Raw genomic sequence first — 23908 nt, forward strand, 5'->3', positions numbered from 1 at the left:
ATCTGTCCTTAGTATTCTATCTTTAGAGTTCATGTCTCCACTGATCCAGCCATAGGAAAATTCCTTTCATAAACTCTATGTTTAGAATGAATAATTAAAAATCTTGACTTTTGTCCTCCCCCCCCCCTTTTAACCTCCAAGTCCTATCTCCAAGGAACCATTACTTCCTGGTTCTCAGGTTGATCAGACATTCCATTTGTTCTTCCATTATTCTCCTTGAGTACCTGAGTAGGATTATTTAAATCATCTAAGTCTATCTGCTTCCTGTACTAGTTACTAGCTACATACGTGTCTTTAGCAGTCCCTAAAGCAGATATGCCCTGGGTCCTTTATACAATGCACCAAAGTGGATGGGCAGGGCCAACTATTCAGAACCCTACATTAGCCTATACAAGATTATACTTAGAGAAAAAGGATCTGGAGAGATGAGTTAATTGATTTTTTAAAAAATTTTGTATATTAAATTTCTTAAACCATTTCTGACATTTGAAGTCATGAGTTACTTGTACAGATCTCAAAGAAGATAATTCTATAACTCGGTGTAGTAATCAATTTATGGTCTAAGAACACTCCTGGTCAAGTGCTTCCTTGGGCCTAAAACTAAATCATTCTGTCTGAAATCTCAGATTATTTCCACTTAATTTTTTTCCTTTAGAGGAAATGGAAGATGACTGGTTACTAAATTCTAGATAATCATTCCGCTTTATGTGTTAAGACCACTGCCAAGTTACTCTTCTTTATCCTTAAAGCAACTTTTTTTTTTTGTGAGGCTACTGGGGTTAAGTGACTTGCCCAGGGTCACACAGCTAGTAAGTGTTATGTGTCTGGGGCCAGATTTGAAATCAGGTCCTTCTGACTTCAGGACTGGTGCTCTATCCACTCTGCCACTTAGCTGCCCCACCTTAAAGTAATTCTCCTAATTCCTTTAACCACTCCCATAGGCCAAAATTTACATGATAGGAAGGGATCTTGTCTCAGATATTTATTAGCTGTGTGATCTCAGGCAAGTCACTTTTACATCTGTCTGCCTCAGTTTCCTCATCTGTAAAACGAGGACAAGTTCTTGAGAGAACTGATTGAGAAAACATTTGTAAAGCACTTTGTAAATCATAAAATGCTGTATAAATGATAGCTATGACTATTATAAAGAGGTAAGAGAAGGAGCAGTGATATAACCCAACATTAAATCTTTACCCAAAGGTGCAACCTTCGTGTATGTTTGACCAACCAAATTTTTAAGTGATCAAAATCAGTCACTTTCATTGAAAGAATCTGAGTGTCTGTGCACCAATTATACATTTCTTCAGATTGCATGTGGTATTAATGGTGTTATTGTTTGTTTTTAAAATAGTAACAAAAATCCCCTAATGTATTGCACTATGTAATGAGTTGAAAATTCCTCCTTTGTCCTTAGAGGTTCAATTCATGAGGTAATTTCCAAGCAAATAAGTTACAGAGATTGAGTGAAGTCATAAAAAATTTAATAAGCTTGAAGCTCAACAGTCACTTTGACTGTGCCTGGAAATTGGATTGACTGAGGAGGTATTACTGAGAAAGCTGAGGAATTTAAAGGCATCTAAGCTCCGCTTAGGGAACGGGTTCAACTATGTTTAAGCAGCTTCGTCCTACAGGATTAAAAATAAGTCTGGTAGGGGAACACAGGAAGAAGATTGGTTTAGAAGAAGCTTCTATATTTTCCATAACTCTCTTCAAGGTACCCTTTTTTTATTCTTGGCTGGATTGTATAATGATTGTTGATTCAACCATGACAGGTGATTTCTTCCCCTTTCCTTGCTGATGCTACTAAAACTTTGTGATAGCAGAATAGATCCTTGGACTTGGAGACAGGAAGACCTCAGCTTGAATCCTGCCTCAGACAACTTACTAACCTTGTGACCCTGGACAACCACTCCCCGCCTCAGTTTTCTCATCTGTAAAATGGGGATAATAATGGCACCTACTTGACAGGTTTGTTGTGAAGGTCAGATGGGATAATGTGTGAAGTGCTTTGCAAATCTTGAAATGTTATATAAATGTTTGTTATTATTACTTGTATATTTCTTTTTCATTTTTCCTCTTTTCTTTCCTTCTTACTGCTCTTCAAATGATAAATGTTGGCTGGTTTTAAGAGCACTCGACCCATTCTTAAAGCTAAGTTAAAAGTAAATTCTGTTTCTGGTACCAAAGAGTTGATGGTGGTAGTTGAGTTATATTTCTTTTCTTTTTTTTTTTTGTGAGGCAATTGGGGTTAAGTGACTTGCCCTGAGTCATACAGCTAGTGAGTGTTATGTGTCTGAGGCTGGATTTGAGCTCAGGTCCTCCTAACTCCAGGGCCAGTGCCTTCTATCCACTGCACCACCTAGCTGCCCCAGTTGAGTTATATTTCAAAGAAGGTATAGTAGGTAATCTACTGACACCTATCAAAACCAAATTTTTGAATATTATTTTTAAATATTTGAAATTGAAAAAATTTTAGGATGGAGGAATTGTGGGAAGACGGTGGAATAAGACAGAAAATCTGGCTCTCCCAAATTCCCCTCCCTCCCTAATAACTTAAAATAATGTCTCAAAGTGAATTTTAGAGCAGCAGAAGTAATTAAAAGTTGGGTAAAGTAGTTGTGCAGTCTAACTGGGAGGACTTTAGGAAAGATCTGACCTCCCAGGGCCAGAGGGAAGGGTGGATATTGCCAAATCCTCAAACAGCAAGCCCTGGGGGCTGATCTGTTGGCAGTAGCCTTAGATTCAGGAACTTTTACCTTTGATGATGCTGTGGGGGTAGGGCAGCTGATCAGGGGAAGATTGGGGATGGGGGCTCTCCATTGATGCTGGAGTCAGGGCCCAGGTGCACTGATCAGACTGGGTCCCAGACTGTGGCTTCAGGCGTGGAGAAATGAGTGAGTTCAGGTGAGTACGGTAACAGAGAGGTGAGGCCTTGCTGATGGTGGTCACTCCCAGGAGAGTGGAGTCCCTGGGTTTGGTTCCTGGGCAGAGCAGCGATTGGAGGGAGCCCAGGGAGCAAAAGTGTTTATGGTGTCCCTGGTGCTGGAAGCCCTGGTCAGGTTCAGGGGTGGAGAGGACTTGAAGTCATTCACAGACCAAGCTGTGAGCTGAAGGATCAGGGACCACACCTGGCCTTGGTTTATAGAACATTGGAAGAAACAAAAAGTCAAAGACCCCCAGAAAAAGCCCATAAAACAACTGCATGAAAAACCTGGACCCTGAGACATTATCCTCCATTATCCCTGAGGGAGCAGAGCCTGACCCTAATATAAAGTTAACAGCCAAAAAAATAGGCTGAAATAGGAGAAAGAAAATTATAGACTGGTTTCACTAATGAATATTGATGCAAAAATCACGAATAAAACACTAGCTAGGAGGCTACAACAATATATTGCAAAGATTATACGTTGTGGCCAAGTGAGAGTTACACCAGTAATGTAGGGCTGGTTTGACATAAGGAAAACTGTTAACTTAATTGATTATATATATAACAAAAATCATATGATTATATAAATAGATGCAGAAAAAGCTTTTGACATCATATAATACTCATTCCTATGAAAACCACTTGAAAAGACAGGTGTAAATGAATTTTTCCTTATATTGATGAGAAGCATCTACCTAAAACTATCAGCAAGCATTATTGAGATAAACTAGAAACCTTCCCAAAAAGATCAGGAGTGAAACAAGGATGCCCATTATCATCAATATTATTCAATATTGGGAAACACCTTAACTTAAAAAGGCCAAAGTCTCCCACTGCATCCAGGCCATCTCTTGATCTATAGCTTGACACTGGACCCAGATGGCTCCGGAGGAGAAAGTGAGGCCCATGACTTTGCACTATATAAGGTATTGGGGATACAAGTACAAAGTACAAAGAATGAAACAATCCCTTCCTGTATTGGACTTATGTTCTAATAGGGGAAATAAAACACACATACATATGACAAACACGAATATGTACAGCATAAATAAAAAGTTAATAAGTACAAGTATGTGCAAAAGAATTGTAAGGTATATGCTGGTCTTGGAAGATGTGTATATCTACATGGGATATCTAAATGTATAGACAGGTGGCTGGAGGGGAGATGTTGATATACATCTCCGGAATCTTGCCCCACACCTCTCCAAAGGGTGCTGTGCCTTGAGGGGACCAAGGGAAGAGGTTGGCCTCTGTTCTCCTCTGAGGAAGAGGGATACCACACTAGAATATCTGTCTGTTCCCCTAAAAATTGATGTTTTAGGGGCATGATTACTTTGAAACAAAAAGCTGCTATCTCTTAAGGGAGGAGGGTACCTCAAGCTTACACCAGCAGGCTTGACCCCTTCCTATCAAATGCTAGTTACACAAAAGACCATCCTAAATAATGAGCGAACCCATTTATATCCAAGCAAATAGCAAACAAAAAAATTCTACAGATTGGAAAACACTAGAAAATACATGAGTAAACGAACTCTTTATATGAGAGCAAGGTAAGCTGTCACTCAGCAGAGAGAGAGGCCTTGATCTCACCCAAGAGGAAATTCCTCAAAACCTCTAGTGAAGCAAGATGGAAATAAGGAACATGTTGAGGAGCCAGCTTCCTCTACACGTCTGTAGTTGATCTAAGAAAGAGTTTGGAACTACCTGTGTCCTCTATTGAAGAAGAGAAAGAAGCTCTCATGGCAACTTCACCTTTTATCCAGGCAAATAGCATCCTGTTAATACTCTGTCTATCAATTAGGAGAGTCTCATGAAAAATCTCACATATAAAAGGCAAATATCTTATCTGGGATCACATAGCTGGTATCTAAAGCCAGATCTATACTCAGATTCTTCTGACTTTGGGCTCAGTGTCCTATTTACTGCACTTCCTAGCAGAAACAGAATTTAAATGGGGAAAGGAAGGGAAACTGCCAATCCTTCCTATAGAAAGTAGTTGTTTAACACAAAGGAAGATGATTAAGCGGAATTAGAGGCAGTATCAGGCACTTGGCCAGCATGACAGGTTGTATAGTGATCTGAGGTATAGACAATTAAAATTAAAATTAAAAAAATTACAGATTTGTAGAGTTGGATGGGACTCTAGAAATATAATTCAGTGATTTAGTTTTCATTTTATATATGAGAAAGCTGAAGCCCAGACATTAAGAGATTTGCCCAAGAGCCCCCAAATGGATTAGGAGCAATACCAGGACTCTAACCCAGGTTTTCTGATTCCTGGTCTAGCACTCTTCACAGTACACTCACTGGCACACACAGCAATACTATGAATTTATCCCTCATCAGGCCAATATAAACCTCAACATATTACAGATAAAGAATCTGAAAAAACCTGTGTCAAATAACTTACTTAAGGTCACAAAAAGCAAAATGGAATTGCCCACAGAATACCCAGTCTGTTAGTATAGGCTGCCCGAGTTCTTTGAATAAACCTTAGAAAATAATTACACGTAGTTTTCTTAGGTTCCATTTTGGGATCACCTACAGCACGCTTTCTGTTCTTCCTGAAACAGTACGAAAATGATCTCTATCCCAAAGATGGATGGTTTTATTCTCTGGCAAAAAGGATCATTTGCCTGAGATCAATCCTAGGATCTAGAGCTAAAGGGACTTCTGAAACCCTCTCCTACACCTAGCTGTAGGCAGTACAGAGAAGAGAATGTTGGACTTGCAGTCAGAAAGACCTGTGTTCAAATCTAGCCTCAGACTTACTAGCTGTGTGACCCTAGGCAAGTCACTTAACCTCTGTCTGCCTCAGTTTCCCATCTATAAAATACACATTATAATAGCCCCTACCTCACAGGATTGTTGTGAATATTAAATGAGATAACATATGCAAAACATTTCACAAACCTCTAGTGCTCTACGTATGTCTAGGTAGTAGCAGTAACAACAGTAGCAGTAGTAGTAGCAGTAGCATCTCATTTTACAGGTGAGGAAAGTAAGGGCCAGGAAAGTTAAGTGATTGGCCCTAGGACAGGTGGTGAGCATCCAAAGTGGGGTATGAATTCATGATACTCCAAAGTCCATACTCTACCCGATATTGTATGAATGCTAATCAGTCATTGTCTCCTATTTCTTTTTCTGCTCCTTAATCTCTGGAGTTCAAGAAGTGAGTTCATAGAGCCTGCTATAACAGTAGTATCCAGGGGACCCAGCTGCTGATCTGCTCTTTCCTCCTGCAAAGGATACATCTTAAATGGATCTCTGATTATACTTCCACTAGCCACATAAAGATGTAATAAAACACTGGATTCAAAGTCTTTGACTGGATTTAAAGTCCCTAACACCTATCTATGTGAGCCTCTGGGAGCAATGGAAACTCTGTGTCTGAACTTGAAAAGACAGAGGACCCTCCCTTTGTCCTAGAAGGAGGTCCAGGGAGCTGAAATTGCATGAGAGGGGAAAGGTGAAAAGTCCTCCTCTTTGTGACAGAGACAGACAGATGGACAAAAAGAGACAGAGAAAGAGGGAGGACGGGGGAGAGGAAGGGAGGGAGGGAGAGAGAAAGGGATAGGAAATGAGAGAGGGAGAGAGAAAAAGGAAGGGAGGGAGAGAGAGAAAGACAGAGGGTGGGATGGAGAGAGTGGGAGAGAGAAGAAGAAGGAGGAGGAAGAAAGATGAGGAAGAAGAAGAAAAAGAAGGAGAAGGAGGAGAGGCAGGAGGAGGGGAGAGAGAAAGAAGGGGAGAGAGAGAGAGAGAGAGAAAGAGAGAGAGAGAGAAAGAGAGAGAGAGAGAGAGAGAGAGAGAGAGAGAGAGAAAGAGAGAGAGAAAGAGAGAGAGAGAAAGAAGAGAGAGAGAGAGAGAGAGAGAGGAGAGAGAGAGAGAGAGAGAGAGGAGAGGGAGAGAGAGAGGGAGAGAGAGAGAGAGAGAGAGAGAGAGAGAGAGAGAGAGGAGAGAGAGAGAGAGAGAGAGAGAAGGGAAAGGAGGGAGAGAGAAGGGAGGGAAGGAGAGAGGAGGGGGAGTGGTAGGTCAACTGTCTGCAGGAGCCAGTGTTGCTGGTAGGGCCAGTCACTGCCAAGATGATGAACTTAAAAAAGAGAGTGAATGTCGAAAATAGGAGGCTAGAAACTGTAATATAACTTCTGTCTTTCTTCCTTAAATCACTACACCTCCCCTCTTCCCCATACCCTCTCACTCCCTTCTACACCCACCTCCATCTTTATATTGTCTTTCTTACTGAGCCTACTTCTTATTCCTTGTTTCTTTCAGGCAGTTTGTTTGCTTTCTGTTCTGGGTAAGTCTTTTAAAAAAGAAACCAGTTTCTCTAAATTAGGGAGATGTGTGTGTGTGTGTGTGTGTGTGTGTGTGTGTGTGTGTGTCTCCTGAGGTTTCTCTGAGAGGGAATTTGACAAAGACCAAAGAGATCTTGCTAACAAATAAAATAGTGACTTCCCCAAAAGTAGAGACAACAAAAAGCCACATGAATCTAGAACTCCTAGATTAGTCTAGGGGCACACTGGAGAGAAGCAGTGATGTTTGAGGAAAGTTTTGATGAGTAAGGAGCAGGAGTTATTTCCTCAGAGATAGTCAATTGTCTTAGCTGTCTCAGCTGACTTTTTGTCCTTCTCTCAAGGTTAAAGAGCCTGACTAGTCTCTCTCCTTTCCCAGAACTAGAGTGGAGGGCGGTGACTAAGGAACAAGCCAAGCCCATGGGGCAGCTGAAAGGAGCTGGAACAGAGGGGCTCCACCTATAGATGGGTGGGGGGAAAAGGCTGGAGGCAGGTTGAAGTTAATTCTCCTCTTCAGGCACAGGGACTAATAAAAAGAGAAAATAAGAGTATAATTCTTCCACATAAAAGAAAGCCACGTGCTTCCTGGGGCAGCTGGGTGGTTAAGTGAATAAAGCTCTGGGCTTGGCATCAGAAAAATTGGAGTACAAATCCAGTCTCAAGCACTTGCTAGATGTGTGACTCTAGCAAGTGACTGAATCTCTCTTTGCCTCAGTTTCTTCATCCATAAAGTGAGGATCATAATAATGCATACCCCCTAAGGTTGTTGTGAGGGTCAAATGAGATAATTGTAAAGTAATTATAACTTTTGAGGATAAACTGAGATAATAAATGTAAAGTACTTAACATAATACATAATAGGCTCTATAGAAATGTTAGCTACTATTATTATGAACTATTATCCTCTTTGCAGCTAGAAACATCAGCTATACAAGTGGACTCAACATAATCCCATAGTGACTTTTGAATCTCATTTTTTTTTTAGAAAAATGGCTGTTCCTTTAAAGGAACATGCTGTTCCATTTCCTTTTAATTCAAGGGCTTTTCTACACAATGATACTGGGTCTCATTCTTCATTTTCCCTCTAATAATTGCAGGGCTGTATTGGGTAAACCTCATGGTGATGTTACTAATTGTATTTTTCTAACAGAGAATATCCTTAGGGTCAAAGGCTCAAGGGCTCAGATACTACATATCCCTCTGGTAATATGTATTCCTTTATTTAGGAGGCAATATTCTTGAGCTCCTCAAAAGAAAGGAGGCTGCATTTTCTACCCTTTTCAACTCTTCCCTGGCTAGGTCACTGTCAAAGCTTAAGTAGTGGCTCTGATGATGAGATTAATAGATAAGCTCCTCCAAAAGCAAGTTTTATGTGGAACAAGAGGCTCTTACCATTCTAAAATGAGAGGGGAATGTTAATAGTTTGTGATGGGTGAGAGAAAAAATAACCAGGCAGCTGAATAAACACAATTGCTCTATAAAGGCAGAGCTGCACATCACATTAAAGGAGCAATAAAATGAATTAAGTTTGAAGTGCTATAAAATTACTTAAAAATATAAAAGTAGTTTTTAATTCTCCATGGATTGTCTTGACTTACCTATGATAATTCAGTAATCAATTCAATTTAATTCAATTCATGGTACATTGGAAAGAGCCCTGGCTCTGGATTTGAGTCTCATCTCTGTTACCTGTGTGACCTTGGGTAAGTCATTTTTCCTCATTTGTACAATAAGGAGGTTGGATGAGGTGGTCTTTGAGGTCCCTTCCAGTTCCAGATCTATAGTTCTATGATCAAGAAAATAAACATTTTAAAGACCTTACTGTGTTTTAGGTACTATGTTGTCTGCTGGGATACTAAGAAAAAAAAGACCTAGTATCAGCCCTCAGTGATCTTGATTTGCTGAGAGGGCATTGATCAAAAAACTCTATAACTCACATGTATAGAGTATAGGAAGATTAAGAGAGAGTATCATTGCTCACTGCAGCCCTAGCTAAGTATTATTAGTCTCATTTTTATAGAAAGGGAAAGTGGCTCAAAAAGAAGTGATTCTCAGGGTCACATAGATACAAAGCAAGCTGGTGGGCAGCAAACACCGCATTGACTGTTCCCTGGCCCTTTCTGAAGCCACTGGCTCTAGGGCAGATGACCATCTTCCAGATGAAGGATTAGCCTATTAAGGAGGACTTGCAAGAATGTGACAGGCAATGACTAAGAGAAAGACACTCTTCCCCCTCCTCCCTCAACCCATTGTCACAGTACAATGTATTTCCTTTTCCTTTGTAGAGATAGACAGTGGAGGCATCCTTGAACTCCTGACGAATAACGTCCTCTTGCCACATAACCTGGAAGATTTCAGAAAGCTTTGTATGAACAGCAGACTCCTTTGCCTTACAAACCAGAGAGAAGAGCTAGATGATGCCTAGTCTTGGGACCTCTACTAAGTCTGAATGGTCCCCCACGCCAATCACTTCTTGAGAACAGTTTTAATACATTTAAAAAAAAAGTGTCTGTATATGCATATTGTAGTGGTGGAAGGTGGGTCAAGTGAATAAATTAACCAATTACCCTACCACTCTTGGTCCTGGTACCTTTATGTGATGACAACACTTCGCAATTGAATCAATCAAGCAGAGGTCAGAACTATGTATAAACAAGGCCTAGATATCAGTCAATCAACTGTAGGCTTCAGGTGAAGTGTCAAAAACATTTAACCAGTTTTGAAATCCTAGAAAACCATTGGATGAAATGGAGTATCAGCACACAGGAAGTATGTTTGGGTTGGCTGAGGAGATTTGTTCACTTTTTATTGGTTTTGTATAAAATAGAAACCATCACTTTTATTCAAGACCTCCTTACCTTTCTCCTGAACATTTGTAATGGCCCATTCTAGTCACTTCCTACTTTAATCCATCCTGAGATTTATCTTTCTAATTCTCAGCTCTTGTTATGTTATTCTTCTTGCTCAAAAACAAAACCAAACCCAAATCTTCCTTGGTTCTTCATTGCCTAGAAAAATCGGAAAGAGTGCTATTTAAAGTCATGGGACGGGGGGGGGGGGGGGGGGGGGGGGGGGGGGGGGGGGGGAGGCCGGAGCCAAGATGGCAGAGTGAAAGCAGTGACTTGCTTGAGCTCTCCCCCAAACCCCTCCAAATACTCATAAAAAATGGCTCTAAACAAATTCTGAAGCAGCAGAACCCACAAAAAGACAGAGTGAAACAAATTTCCAGCCCAAGACAACCTGGATGATTGATCAGAAAGGTGTATTGCGCCGGGCTGGGAGTGCAGCACAGTGCGGCGTGGGAGCGCAGGCCCCAGCAAACCTGGAGCAGGCCTCTGGACTGAATTGTGGGCAGCTGTGGAGGTTTCCAGACTCCTCAATCCATGAATGCCAAAGACAACTTAGAAGGTCAGTGGGAAAAGTCTGTTTCTGTCGGTGTCAGAGAGGAAGGGGTTTCAGCTCCATTCCCCAAGAGCCTGGCGGGGGGGGCAGCTGCTTCCGAGCTTCCGGCCCACAGACTGAGGGGGAATCCAGTGGCTGATCAGAGAGGGACTGCAGGGATCTCTTTGCCAGTGCTGAGGCAGGAATCTCTTGCTTTGCCCGTGTGTGGATCTGGGTCACAGTTCTGGGCGGCAGTGCTGGGGTGAGGAGGAGTGCTGGCGTGGTGGAGCTTGAGTGGCTGTGGAGAGGAACCCCTCCTCACAGTTACAGGACAGAAAGGAATACTTGTGGTCACAGGCCAGGAAAGGAGTAAACACCTCGCCCCTTATCATACCACCTTGGAAGAACTGAAAATTTACAGGTCCCTACAAGTATCTCTGAAAACAGCTACACAAACCCCTGAAGCTTGGGACAGTACACTCTCCACATTGGAAGCAGACTCTTACCTTAACAAAGAGTTTAAAACTCAAGTAATTGGCCGGGATCATGAGCAAGCAGAGCAAAAAGAGTCAGACTATATTATCTTACTTTGGTGAAAAAGAAGATCAAAATATACAACCAGAAGAAGACAACAAAATCAAAGCTCCTACATCCAAAGCCTCCAAGAAAAATATGAATCAGTCCCAGGCCTTGGAAGAGCTCAAAAGGGATTTTGAGAAGCAAGTAAGGGAAGTAGAGGAAAAACTGGGAAGAGAAATGAGAGTGATGCAAGAAAATCACAAAAAACAAGTCAACAGCTTGCTAAAGGAGACCCAAAAAATACTGAAGAAAATAACACCTTAAAAAACAGCCTAACCCAAATGGCAAAAGAGGTCCAAAAAGCCAATGAGGAGAAAAATGCCCTAAAAAGAAAAATTGGCCAAATGGAAAAGGAAGTCCAAAAGATTACTGAAGAAAATACTTCCTTAAAAATTAGAATAGAGCAATTGGAAGATAGTGACTTTATGAGAAATCAAGACACTGTAAAACAAATCCAAAAGAATGAAAAATTAGAAAACAATGTGAAATATCTCATTGGAAAAACAACTGACCTGGAAAATAGATCCAGGAGAGAGAATTTAAAAATTATTGGACTATCTGAAAGCCATGATCAAAAAAAGAGCCTAGACATCATCTTTCAAGAAATTATCAAGGAAAACTGCCCTGATATATTAGAACCAGAGGGCAAAATAGAAATGAAAGAATCCACAGATCTCCTGAAAGAGATCCCCAAAGGAAAACTCCTAGGAATATTGTAGCCAAATTCCAGAGTTCCCAGGTCAAGGAGAAAATATTACAAGCTGCCAGAAGGAACAATTCAAGTACTGTGGAAACACAATCAGGATAACACAAGATTTAGCAGCTTCTACATTAAAGGACTTCCTCAAGGCATGGAATATAATATTCCGGAGGGCAAAGGAGATAGGATTACAACCAAGAATCACCTACCCAGCAAAACTGAGTATAATCCTTCAGGGGAAAAAATGGTCATTCAGTGAAATAGAGGACTTTCAAGCATTCCTGATGAAAAGACCAGAGCTAAACAGAAAATTTGACTTTCAAATACAGGACTCCAGTGGAACATGAAGAGGTAAACAGGAAAGAGAAATCATAAGAGACTTATTAAGATTGAACTGTTTACATTCCTGCATGGAAAGATGATATTTGTAACTCATGAGAACTTTGTCAGTATTAGGGTAGTTGAAGGAAAAAAATTGTATGTATGTATATATAGATAGATAGATAGAGGGCACAGGTGAGTTGAAGATTAAGGGGTCATATCTGGAGAATAAAATTAAGGGATGAGAGAGGATGATACTCGGAGAAGAAAGGGAGAGGTAGAATGGGGTAAATTATCTCACAAAAGAAACAAAAGAAAAATCTCTCACAGTGGAGGGGAAACAGGGAAAGGTGAGAGGGAATGAGGGAATCTTATTCTCATAGGATTTGGCTTAAGGAGAGAATAACATACACATTCAATTGGGTATGGAAATCTGTCTTACCCTACAGGAAAATAGGGGGAGAAGGGGACAAGAAAGCAGGGGGGTGATAGAGAGGAGGGCAGATTGGGAAAGAGGGTAATCAGAAGCAAATACTTCTGAGGAGGGACAGGGTCAAAAGAAAGAATAGAATAAATGGGAGGGCAGGATAGGATTAAGGGAAATAGAGTTAGTTTTTCACAACATGTCTACTAAGGAAGTGTTTTGCATAACTGCACATGTACAACCTATATTGAGTTGCTTGCCTTTTCAATGAGGGTGGGTAGGGAGAGAGGAAGGGAGAAAATTTGGAACTCAAAGTTTTAAAAACACAGGTTTAAAAAAAATGTTTTCACATGCAACTGGGAAATAAGAAATATAGGAAATGGGGTACAGAAGTCTACCCTGCTCTACAGGAAAATAGAAGGGGAAGGGGATAAGAGAAGGGAGGGGGGAGAGATAGAAGAGAAGGCAGACCAGGGGAAGGGGTATTCAGAACGCATGACATCTTGGGGTGGGGGGAGGGGGTGAGAAATTTGGATCTCAAAAATTTGTGGAAGTGAATATTGAAAACTAAAAATAAATAAATTTATATTAAAAAAAAAGTCATGGGACCTGATTTTGAATCATGTTTTATTACTTGTATGACCTTGGATACTTCACAACCTCTCTGGTCCTCAGTTTCTACATATGTAAAATAAAGAAGTGGGACTAGATGACTTCTTAGTCCTTTTGAAATCTAGATTTGTGATAATATGCAGACTGGAATTTTAAGTATTCTACAATATGGCTTCAAACTACATTTCTAGATTTCTTTCCCCTTACACACATTCTGTGTCGCAGTAAAGCTAGAGTATTGGCTGTCACCAGAACACAGCTATATTTTACTCATCTTTGTATTCTCATCAAAATCTAGTACAGTAATAATGATATTCTACATTAATGGAACCCTTGTGTCACTGGTCCCTGAAGAACAAAGGTACACACTTTGGGGGAAAGGGAAGTTCTTACTTTTTTTGCTTATTGCCCTACTAAGATAATCTTGGAACTTAAGCGTCTGGTGCCCCCTCCCCCTAAACTGTAGCACAGTTCTCCACTTACAAACACAAAGGCTCATAATCAAGAATGGATTTATTTAGAGGTTGAGGGAAGCAAACAAACTTACTTCAAAACCTGCCGAAAATGACAATGTACATTAGTGAGCAACTCTAGGGCAGCTAGGTGGCACAGGAAGATGGGAGTTCAAATCCAGCCTCAGGATACTTACTAGTTGTGTGACCCTGGGCAAGTGTTTTAGCCCTGTGTTGCCTCAGTTTCCTTATCTGTAAAGTGAGCTAGAGAAGGAAATGTCAAACCTCTCCAGGATCTTTGTCAAGAAAACTCAGATGGGGTCACGAAGAGCCAGACACAACTGAAATGACTCAACAACAGCATTAATTTCTCTTGGAAGATTGCCATCTCTTGCTTCTGGGACTGTAGAGTTCTAGAGCTGGGTATCCACGGATGTTGCCCCTCTACTTCATCACTCTTCCTTTGGCACTGTTACCACCTCTGTAGTTCAGTAGATGGCATTAGATGTTTTCCAGTGTGTGGCATCTTGTTCTGCCTTTACACTGGCATTTGTTAGCTCTCAGAAAATGGCATCAAACTATGTTTCCCAGGGGATCAATTCTCTCTAATATTCCTTTAGGGGAAAAGGATCCATGTCTTGGTAGAGTGCGTTGACAGTTAAAAATATAGCTTTAGACCGGGATCCCTCTATTTCTCTAATTTTCTGCTGCGCTGAAGTTCCCATTACCTCACACAGTCTCTCAAAGGTAATGAGATGCCATCTCACTTTATATTTTGCAAACTGATTTATGTGTATGTAATTCCATATTAGCTTATGGCAGCTTCTCATTTTGTATCTTCTCTCCTTCAGAGTTTGTGTCTTCTCTGTGGGTGTAGTGGTTTAGGGGATCACCACCCTCTCTCTCAATTGTTTCTCAATGCACTGGGATTTTCCCTGGGGAAATTGGGTGTGGTTATTAAAATTTCCCAGGGCTGATTCTGGAAACTTCTAGGGGGAAGAGAGAACATGAACTTTCATAGGCACTATTATCTTTAGGGCCTCAAAGATATGTTTTTTTTTTGGGTTCCCACAATATTTGTGCAGTACATCAAGGCTTTTAAAGTGTTTTCCTCACAAGTTAGGTAGTAGTGTGGGTATTATTGTGTTCTATTCTTTTTGTAAATTTGGTCAGAAGAGTAGAAGAAGAAAGGCTTAGAGATGAATAAGAAGAAATTACATAATTGATTTGGGTGGGATGTGGACTTGTAAAGAAGGCAAAATACTATATGGAGTGGGGGAAGAATTTCAGAGAAATTGAAAATTTGGAGAAAATTTTCAGGTAAAAGAGGTTGAAGGAGAAGGTCAGGGAAGAGAATTAAGGAAGATTAGGGAGTGGGGATCTGAAGAGAAAGATTATAAGGGAATAATTTAGGGAGAAGGAAAAGAAGCAACTAGTCGACAAGGCAAAGTATGTAATAAAACATTAATAGAACAAATTGGAGGGTAAAGAGAATTGGTAGGATGGACTGGTAGATGGAAAAGAGGTAACAAAGATAATAGTTTTGTGTGAAAGGAAGGAGACGTGGGGTGAAGCTTTGGAGTATTTATTGGATTTGAAACTGGTTAATTTATAGGACTGAAATGGTTCAATGTCATCTTAACAGGTCTCCAGTGGAATGGCCCAGGGATTTGGTCTTGGCCCTGTGCTGTTTGATATTTTTATCATTGACATGGATAAATGTTCATTTAATATGACTTGAACATGGAAGAAATTGGTAAAGTATTACAACATCAGGATTAAAAAAGATGTTGACAGGCTAGAGTGTTGTACTGAATCTAATAAGATAAAATTAGTAGGGATAAATGTAAAGTCTTTTGCTTGGGATCTAAAATTCACCTTCACAAGTATGGGATGGGAAAATATGTTTAATTAGCAGTTTGTTTTAAAAAGATTTAAATGTTTTAGTGAATTCTAGATTTAATAGGAGTCATCTGTATGATATGGCAGTCAAAAAAGCTAGTGTGATATCAGATTATATTAAGAAGGGTATATATTCTTCCAGGGTCAGCTAGGTGGCGCAGTTGACAGAGTGCCAGGTCTGGAGTCGGGAAGACTTATCTTTGTGAGTTCAAATCTGGCCTCAGACACTTATTAGCTGTGTGATCCTGGGCAAGTTACTTAACTCTCTTTGCCTCAGTTTCCTGAGCTGGAATAGGAAATGGCAAACCACTCCAAGAAAACCCCAAATGGGATCATGAAGAGTTGGATGTGACTGAAAAACAACTGAATAGCATTTTTCAGAAACAAAGAGATGATGGTCCATTTGTAGAGTATCCTGGTCAGACCACATCTGGAATGTTATGTTTAGTTTTTAGTTGTAAGAGTTTAGGAAGGACCGTGACAAATTGTAGTGCCCAGAAAAAGGCAACCAGAATGGTGAAGGGCTTTGAATTTTTGTCTTGCACGTTTTGGTTGGAGGAACTAGAAATGTTTAGCCTAGAGAAGAGAAGGCTCATGGGAAACATGATAAATGTCTTCAGGTATTTGAAGGGATGTGGTTTGGAAGAGGGGTTAGACTTATTCCTTTTGACCCTAGAGAACAGAACCCAAAACAATGGGTAGAAGTGACCAAGAGGCTTGATGTCAGGGAAGAAAAATAGGCTTGATGTCAGGGGGAAAAAAAGCCTTACTAAATATTAGAGTTGTCCACAAGTGAAATGGGCCATTTTTAAAGAAATGATAGGTTCCTACTCAGAGGTCTTTAAGCAGAGGCTGGATAAGGATGATATTGTAGGGATCATTTTCACGTGTGGGTTACACTAGATGGTCTGAGAGGGACCTTCCAATGCTTCATTCTGTGCTCCTTTGGTTTTACAGATGAGGAAGCTGAGTTTTAACAGGGCTAAGTGTCTTGCTTAAAATCATTCAGCATGTAAGTATCAATAGACACTCCATGAATATTATTATAATTGAATTAGAGAGTGAATCCAAAATGGGAAATAGAACAAACATATTCAAAAGGTGACATGTAATGAAGAGAAATGAGAAAAAAAAGAAAATGATGGAAGGACTGGCTACAAATAAAAGGCACATAGTTAACAGGGGAAAAAAAATTGGTCTCATAGCTTTCTTGTTCATACATTCCCCTTCCCTTTTTATAAGAATTTTCATCTTCTATTTTTGTCTCATTGGTGTAACCTCCTTCCCTTAAGTATTTGGGATATTTTAGTAACTAAACTTCAATGGATAAAGCCTAAATTATATAATTTGTAGAATAGAATATAACACAATATACATAGTATGATATAACATAATATAATGTAATATATAATGCAACATAAATCACTTTGCCAACATTAAAGTGTCATATGAATGTTACTTGTTATTGCCTCCTCCTCCTCCTTTTTCTTCAGGTTTACCATATACAGATTAAATTTTGTTTTATTGCAAGTATAGCAGAATTTTGGAGGCCAGTTCTCTGTGGGCAGAGAGGAAAGTCTTTAGTATCTAGCTGTGTGAGTTTCTGAGAGACGTAGTCTCCGACAGACATGATTGTTTCCTCTCAACCAGAGCAAGGACAAGAGGAACACAGCAGATGATAAAGAATGAGGGAGATAAAGGAATGGAGGCTCATACCTTCTGCGTAAGTGAGTATGTGCAGCTTTGAAATGAGCACCAGCAGGGCAGTATGAGTAGTTTTGTTTCTGGTTTCCCATATGGTTCGGGTGCCAGTTGAGAAACTTCAGGAGAGAGAAACAGATGGGAAAAAGTGGTGAGTGTCATAGAGGAGGTTAGCAGAAGCAGCTGTTTCCATGTGTTTGGATACCAAGGAGGAGTTTGGTACAGAAGACTAATGCTTTCAGAAGTTTGCTCCAGGAGATATGATAAAGAAGTGTGATGTGCTTTCACCTTTACCAAGCCCCCACCTTCATTGCCCAATAGGGCAGACATTTACTTCAAAGTATTTCCTGTTTCCTATATGCAATATAATGTAATATATGACATAATATAATATAGTATAATATAGAATATAATGTAAATCAAAATAAATATAAAAGATATATAAATATATAACGTAATATAAAATATATTCTTAAAACATAAATTGAAGTTTATTTATACTTTGTTTTAATTAGTGACATGTCCAATTTAGGTGAAGATACTTCATCGTAATTGTTATTCAGTGCTTTGCTAATTGTGGATGGGAAGTTGCAAAGTGAGGATACAATGACATACAATGAATGGCAAAGTATGAGAAAGGGATGAGAAGTGAGCATCATGCCTTCTCCATTGTTAGAATTCTAACCTGAGTGGGGGCTCCTGCACTAAATGAGAGTCTTACGGGATTATGATATTTCATGAATGTCTCCAAACAGAACAAAAAATGAATCTGGGGTTTCCCCTTGACAGAAGTCTAAGTCATGAAGTAAGCAGTCAAGCTGTGGAAAGTTGGCTGGGTAAATAAAGGCTCCCCTTAGAGGCAAATGAGTCAGGCAAGTTTGCCCATCCCCCTACCCCACCGTGGTTCTTCCTTCCTTCTTTCCTTCCTTCCTTCCTTCCTTCCTTCCTTCCTTCCTTCCTTCCTTCCTTTCTGTAAGGCAGTTGGGGTTAAGTGACTTGCCCAGGGTCACACAGCTAGTTAAGTGTCAAGTGTCTGAGGCTGGATTTGAACTCAGGGCATCCTGACTCCAGGACCAGTGTTCTATCCACTGGGCCACCTAGCTGCCCCCCCCCTTTATGGTTGCTTCTTGACAGAATTTTTGGTGATGCTGTTGTTCAGTTGTGTCTCACTCTTCGTGACCCCATCTGGGTTTTTTTTTTTGGTCAAGAATACTGGAGTAGTTTGCTATTTCCTTCTCCAGCTTGTTTTACAGATGAGGAAACTGAGGCAAAGAGGATTAAGTGACTTGCCTAGGGTCACACAGCTAGTAAGTATCTGAGGCCAGATTTGAACTCAGGAAGATGAGTCTTCCTGACCCCAGGCCCAGCACTCTATCCACTGTGCCTTGAATATGAGGCAGTGAGAAGGTGTTGACTAAGGGAAAGTCATGCCCTTTGAGGATAACTGAAAGAAGGATTTGGGAAAGAGCATCTCTACCCTGATGACTGTTGGCCCAGCTAAAAAGGAGTAGCTAATTGTCTAGTTGAACTAACTGATTGCCAACCCTACTCTTCTACTGTATACAAATAATGCTGATAGCAATAATAATCTTTTATGTTTCTGTAACAGTTTTGGCTTTCTCAGAGCACTTTCACATATATTATCTTATTTTTTCCCTCTCACAATAATCTTAGGTGGTAGACAGGGCAGACGCTACTTTGCTTTGTCTTGCAGATGTAGAAACCAAAATTACAGAGGTGAAGTGACTAACCCAAGGTCTCACATCTAGTTTAGTGTTAGAGTTAGGACTAGGACCAAGAGGTCCTGGTTTTTAGCTGCATTTCCTTTCCACTAAAACTGATTGATAATTTTTCTTTTTTTCTTTTTTCTTTTTGTTTTTGCAGGGGATGAGGTGGAATGGGGGCAGAGGACAATAGCAACATAGCACAATGGATAGAGTATTTGATTTGGAATAAAGAAGACCAAGTTCAACTGCTACCTCAAACACCTACTAGCCCTATGACCTTGATCAATCATGGAAAGCTTCTGAGCCTTAATTTCTTTCACTGTAAAATTAGTTGTAATTAAAATGCAGATAACTTCAGTTATTGTTACTTCTACAATGTAGGTTATATAATGCCTACAAGGCAGGGTCACTACAAGGTTTAAATGAGGTAATGTGTGCTCACTGCATTTTGCATCAGTTTGTGTAAGCCTTTCCAGGTTTTTCTGAAATCTTTCTGCTCATCATTTCCTATAGCACAGTCATATTACATCACAATTGTATACCACAACTTGTTTAACTATTCCCCAATTGTTGGTCATCCCCTTAATTTCCAGTTCTATGCTACCACAAAAAGAACTGCAATAAATATTTTTGTACAAATATGTCTTCTCCCCTCCTTTTAAAAATATTTTCGGTATACAGACCTAGTAATGGTATTGCTGGATCAAAGGATATGCAGTTTTATAACCCTTTGGGTATCATTCTAAATTGCTCTCCAGAATGGTTGGATCAATTCACAACTCCACCAACAGTGCATTAGGGTTCCCAATTTTCCCACATCCCCTCCAACATTTGTCGGTTTCCTTTTCTGTCATATTAGCCAATCTGATAGATGTGAGATGGTACCTCAGACTTAATTTAATTTATGTTTCTCTAATCAATAGTAATTTAGACCACTTTTTCATATGACTATAGATAGCTTTGAATTTTTCTTCTGAAAACTGCCTTATTAAACCTTAAAGTATTATAAAAGCATCAGTTATTATTATTACATTCCTTAATCACTAATTTTTTTCTCATCATAAACAAGGAAATGGAAAATTAAAAAAGAAAAATAAAGAATGAGTGAAAATACTCATTTTTGCTTATCACAGAATCATAGACTTTGAGAGCTGGCACAGATCTCAGGGGCCATATAGTCCAATGCATACATGATAGGAATCCTTGCTACAACATGTCTGACAGGTGATCATGTAGCCTATGCTTGAAGATCTCTTAGGAAGGTGATCCCACCACCTGTTAAGGCAGATCATTCCATTTTTCAGGAGATCTAATTGTTAATTAGTTTTTTTTCCTGACTTTGAACCTAAATTTGCCCCTTTGTGACTTTTACTCACCATTCCTGGTTCTGCCCTCTGAGGTCTAACAGAAGAAGTCTCATCTGTCCTGTGTGTGATAAGCCCTTTGAATACTTGAAGAGTATTATTCAAGTCTAATAATCCTATCTCCCCTTGGTCTTCTCTTCCCCTGGCTCAGCATGTCCGGTTCCTTCAACTTATCCTCCTACATCATGGATTGTGGCACTTCACCATTCTAGTTGCAGGTTCCTCACTCCTGTCCTAGACTGTCCAGATCCTTTTCAATCTTAACTGTCATCCAGTGTATTAGCTTTATGTTATCTGAAAATCCAATGAACCTTTATCTAAATCATTGATTAAAAAAAAATTTGAACAGCACCAGGCTGACCACAGATCCCTGAGATCCTCCACTGGAGACATCTTGTTACAATGAATTATGAACAATTACATTTTCTATCTTTCCGTCCAACCTCATCTACTAGTTTAGCAACCCTCTCAGAAAGGAAATGAGATTATCCTGACATGAGCTGTTTGATGGGACTCTGCTGGCCCTTTGGATTCCTTGCTTCCTTTTCTTTTTTTTTCTTTTCTTTTCTTTTCTTTTCTTTTCTTTTCTTTTCTTTTCTTTTTCTTTTCTTTTCTTTTCTTTTCCTTTCTTTTTTCTTTTCTTTTCTTTTCTTTGATTTTTTCTTTTCTTTTTCTTTTCTTTTCTTTTCTTTTCTTTTCTTTGCTTTTCTTCTCTTTTCTTTTCTTTTCTTTTTCTTTCTTTTTTTTTTTGCCAGCCATCTCTTTAATTTTCTCTTCTTGAATCCCCCCCCCCTCCAGGATGTCCATCAATTGGGGAATAGCTGAAAAAGTAGTGGTGTATGAATGTAATGGAAGACTATTGTGCTATAAGAAATGATGAGCAGGCAGACTTCAGAAAAACCTGGAAAGACTTACATGAACTGATGCAAAGTGAAGTAAGCAGAACCAAGAGAACATTGTACATAGCAACAGCAACATTGTACAATGATCAACTATGAATGACTTACTGTTTTTCAGCAATACAATGATCTAAAATGTGACATTTAAAAAGTTCCAGAGACATAGTTTCTGGGTAATTAATCATTTTACTATTAGAGCTAGTATTTTATTAATAGTAGAGGTCAGTGCCACTCTCAAATGCCAAAGATTCTCATGGTGGTAGGCTCACAACTTATATGCCCTTGGAAAAGTATATGTTCTGGAGGGTGGCAATCAACTCTGATTGTTTAACAATTAATGAGAGAGTGAATATTATAATGAGAGGTGGGTTATATTCCAATGAGGGTCTTGAGGTATGTGTTACTGAGCACCCAAATCTTGGTCAAAGAGACTAACTAATTTTTATATCATCTGTCCAACAAAAGGGAGAATTTATATTTTCCCATACCTGTCTGAGTAAACATAATGAACAGGAAACCATCCATATGCCTAAATTTAGAATTTCTTTTACTGTCTTTGATTAGATCTTAGCTTCAGTAAATCTTTGCCCAACATTTCCCACACTGGTTGATTTCTGGATGAGTAAGTAGAAAGGGGGAAAGACCTTGGTCCTAACTCAATAATTAGTTGTTAAATACAAGAGAGAAATAGTAATCTCTCTCAAAGATAATCCAAATGACTCATGATGGAAAATGTTATCCATGTTCAGAGAAAGAACTGATGGAATCTGAATGCAGATCAAAGCATACTATTTTCACTTTCTTTATTTTTTTCATTTTTTAAAATTTTGGTCTATTTCTTCTTTCACAACATGACTAACATGGAAATATGTTGTACATGATTGCACATATATAACCGATATTAAATTGTTTACCGTCTTAGGGAGGGGGAAGTGAGGGAAGAAAGGAGAAAATTTGGAGCTCAAAATAAAAAAAAATGAATGTTAAAATTTGCCTTTACATGTAATTGGAAAAAATAAAGCTATTAAGAAAAATGACACAGTTCTAATCACATCTCTCCCCTTCTTAAAAATATTTGAAGGCTTCCTTTTGCTTTCAGGATAAAATACAAATTCCTCAGCCTACTATTTTTTAATCAAGCATTTTTTTCCTTCCTCCTCCATCTCTCCTCATGCCAGAAAGAGATAAAGAGAGAAAGAAAAAGAAAGAGGGAGGAAGGAAAGAAAGAAAGGAAAGAATGAAGGAGGCAGGGGAGGGAAGGAAGAAGGAAGATAAAACCTTGTAATAAATATACAGTCAAGTGAAATAAATTCCTATATTGTCAATGTAAAAAAAATAATAGAATTTCTCTTCCAAAAAGTATGGTTAACTTCACTTTCTACCAGGGGAGGGAGGTGGTTTGGCATCATAGAAATTTATAAATTCTCAGGTCTAGAGTAGGATCATAATAGTAGATAGGGAAGTAATTTTAAGTAGGCAAGGGACTTTCTGAGACATCTAGCCCAGCCTCTCCATTTTACAATTAAGGGAACTGAGGCCCAGAGGGGCTATGTATCACACAGATCAAAATAGCTCAAGGTCAAAAGGGAAGTAAATAGCAGAGTCAACTGTTGAGCCAAGGTCCTCTGACTCAAAATACTGCATTTATCCCACTGCACTACCCTGTATGGGGGCAACAAGCTGGCCCAGTGGATAGAGTGCCAGGCCTGCAGTCAGGGAGACTCATCTTCCTAGCTGTGGGACCATGGGCAGGTGCCTGATTTTTTTTTTTTTAAGGAGGCAATCTGGGTTAAGTGACTTACCCATACCCATACCCATACAGGTAGTCATACAGCTAGTGTCTAAGGTGGCTTTGAACTCTGGTCCTCCTGACTCTAGGGCTGGTGCCACCTAGCTGCCTACCTCTTGATTCGGCCATCCATTCTGAGTCTGAAATATGAATTCTGCTGCTACCTTTGCCACTAACTGGCTTTGTGACTCTAGGGAAATCACTTCAGATGTGTGGGCCTCAGTTTCCTCACCTATAAAATGAGCAGGTTTGACTTGACGATCTCTAAAGCCCCTTCCAGTTTTAAAATTCAGTGATTATTCCTAGAAATGACTCTGAAGAGAAGGTAGAGAGTTGAATAACTGGATAAGTGATATCATATCATCTCCCTTTCAATTTATTTTAGTTTGAAGCTTTTTCTGGAGGCTAAAAACTAGAATTATAAAGGGAGAGTGTCTATTCTTGTTCGGAAAATTTTTCTTTTTTTCTTTTTTTAGGCAATTGGTATTAAGTGACTTGCCCAGGGTCACATAGCTAGTAAGTGTCAAGTGTTTGGTCTGAGGCCAGATTTGAACTCAGGTCTTTCTGACTTCAGGGCTGGTGCTGTATCTACTGCGCCACCTAGTTACCCTGTTTGGAAAATTTTTAAGTGTCTGAGTTCTTTCTGGAGTGCAGCATCCCTGGGTAAAATTATGGAATAAGTGGGTCCAGAGTTCATCTCTCATTTCTGAACTTTTCTCCCCCTTGACCGATCCCTTCAGGTAGCCACCGTCCTTAGTTTTGTCCTGTTCAAAACTTGCTCTCATGGAGTTACTTGGTGACAGATTCTTTTTTTTTTCATTTTTTTCTTTCTTTTTGCT

General features: G+C 39.6%; 1 long non-coding RNA gene across 2 annotated transcripts; it reads left to right on the plus strand.

Moving 5' to 3' along the window:
* The first annotated feature begins 1455 nt into the window (after positions 1-1455).
* Positions 1456-19656, plus strand: LOC144455740 (uncharacterized). Of its 2 annotated transcripts, none has more exons than XR_013484456.1 (3): positions 1456-1714; positions 1824-1968; positions 19175-19656. It is a non-coding gene; the product is annotated as an uncharacterized LOC144455740 (long non-coding RNA). The 2 variants fall into 2 exon arrangements; XR_013484458.1 differs by lacking the exon at positions 19175-19656 and adding an exon at positions 9504-9992.
* Positions 19657-23908: the final 4252 nt, after the last annotated feature.

This window comes from Phascolarctos cinereus, unplaced genomic scaffold (assembly GCF_003287225.1).
Source record: "Phascolarctos cinereus isolate Bilbo 61053 unplaced genomic scaffold, phaCin_HiC Scaffold_1;HRSCAF=81, whole genome shotgun sequence".
Classification (NCBI taxonomy): domain Eukaryota; kingdom Metazoa; phylum Chordata; class Mammalia; order Diprotodontia; family Phascolarctidae; genus Phascolarctos; species Phascolarctos cinereus.